We start from the raw sequence: 1904 nt of genomic DNA on the forward strand, positions 1-1904 counted from the left end.
GATACTATATTTCTTAAAAATAGGTTTACTACTCTAACACAATGCGCGCCTTTTTATAAGTGACAATAAGAGGGTTTGATCAGGGAGTACAACTCGGTTCTGAATACACGAAAGCAACAGTTCCTGTTAAATTAGTTCTTTTCAAAGTAGGAAACACTGCCCATAAGTAGCTTTATTAGCAAGTACTTGGATTATTAATTGATTACGTGAATTACATTCGACCCTGTCTTTATTAATTAAATTTATTTCAATACTTTACTTTTCATCGCACACTCTAAAAACACCTATTTTGATTGCCTTTGATAAACACCATAACAATAGATAACGATAGATTGACACTTGGTCTATGTGGATTCGACAATCTTTTATATTACTTTGATGCGTTCGTATACTTGCAAAACACCGCATCAAGTTTTTGACGCCGTTGTCGGGGACCAATTTCGTCAAATTTCATTTTCCTGTTGTTATATCGTCTAGACTTAGGCTATTTCCCGCCGGTCAATGCGAAGAACTCGCAGCACCGGAAGTTTAAGCTTAGTATACCCTCTGGCGGAACCTGAACATTACGCTCGCGCACATTTATTCTTTCATAGGATTAAGAGAGCTATGGTCGAAGATCAAAACCAAAGACCTCTTAAGGACTTCACTAAACCATCAAACGAAGAACCTAATTCTAGTATAGTAAACCCAACCATCCCAGCTAATAATTTTGAACTTAAACCATCGCTGTTGCAACTAGTGCAACAGAAACAATTCGCAGGTCTCGCTATTGAGAACCCAAACCAACATTTAAAAATATTTCTTTAATTAGCAGATACTTTTAAAACCAATAGAGCTTCTCCTGAGGCAATACGTTTAAGATTATTCCCTTTTTCCCTCAGAGATAAAGCCCTATCATGGTTAGATTCCCTTCCACCCAATTCCATTACGACTTGGGATAACCTTAGAAGAGTTTTTCTTGCAAGATACTTTCCCCCGAGTAAGACCGTCGTTCTTCAAAACCATATAACTAGATTTACCCAAAACCAAGGAGAATCGTTGTTCGAAGCTTGGGAGAGATATAAAGAGTTGTTACGAGCATGCCCACATCATGGTGTAACACCCCAAAATTTGCCCTCCTCATTCATGCATTCATTTAGCATTTCATATTGCATTTCATCATGTCAATCAAAATTAAAAAAAAAAAAAAAAAAAAAAAAAAAACGAAAAAAAAAAAAAAATTTTTTAATTAATTAAATAAATAAAATATAATAAAAATTTTGGACTTGGGTCTCTCTCATTTGAGCCCACAAAACCATGAAATTCAGTCTATAAATACCAAGCCTTCACTTGAGAGAACACAGAACAAAGGGGGATTTTGAAGAGAAGCAAAATACTCTGAGGTTTCCTTGGAACAAAACCCTGAGGAAAAAGATAGTGAGAGAAGACCTAACGGAGTTCAGAGCAGCCTCCAAACCCCGAAGGGAACTCAACTACACAGAATCACCTTTGCCTCACATAAACCCTGAAGATTGTTTTGTAAACCTCGCGGGTGCAACTCAATTTCAATCAAGCTCTCCAATCAGGTTTGCCATTATTCCCATTACCTTTGCCCATGGGTTTAATATGTATATGAATGTATAAACAATGCCTTGAATGTTTAACCGTTTAATTTCTGAAATGTATGCCACAGGGTTTGAGGTTTCTGAAACCATACTGTTATTCATGAAAAAAATGCTTATGGTGTTTCACTAACCCTTTTGTTGAGTTTTTGTGAGGGCTCACATGACTTTTGCAGGGATAACTTGCGTGGTTTTCCACTTTATTTGTGGGATAACCCCTGAAGGTTCATTCCGATTACCTGTACTGACCCACTTTCTTTGATGATGTTAGCTTGGAAGGATCTCAGGGTTTCCCATTCCTCT

The 1904-nt window shown here is 37.0% G+C and overlaps 1 non-coding gene across 1 annotated transcript; it reads right to left on the reverse strand.

The window, feature by feature from the left end:
* Window positions 1–990: 990 nt before the first annotated feature.
* LOC127133699 (small nucleolar RNA R71) lies at window positions 991–1097 on the reverse strand. Its single transcript, XR_007807649.1, has one exon. It is a non-coding gene; the product is annotated as a small nucleolar RNA R71 (small nucleolar RNA).
* Window positions 1098–1904: the final 807 nt, after the last annotated feature.

Source organism: Lathyrus oleraceus, chromosome 3 (genome assembly GCF_024323335.1).
Source record: "Lathyrus oleraceus cultivar Zhongwan6 chromosome 3, CAAS_Psat_ZW6_1.0, whole genome shotgun sequence".
Classification (NCBI taxonomy): Eukaryota; Viridiplantae; Streptophyta; class Magnoliopsida; order Fabales; family Fabaceae; genus Lathyrus; species Lathyrus oleraceus.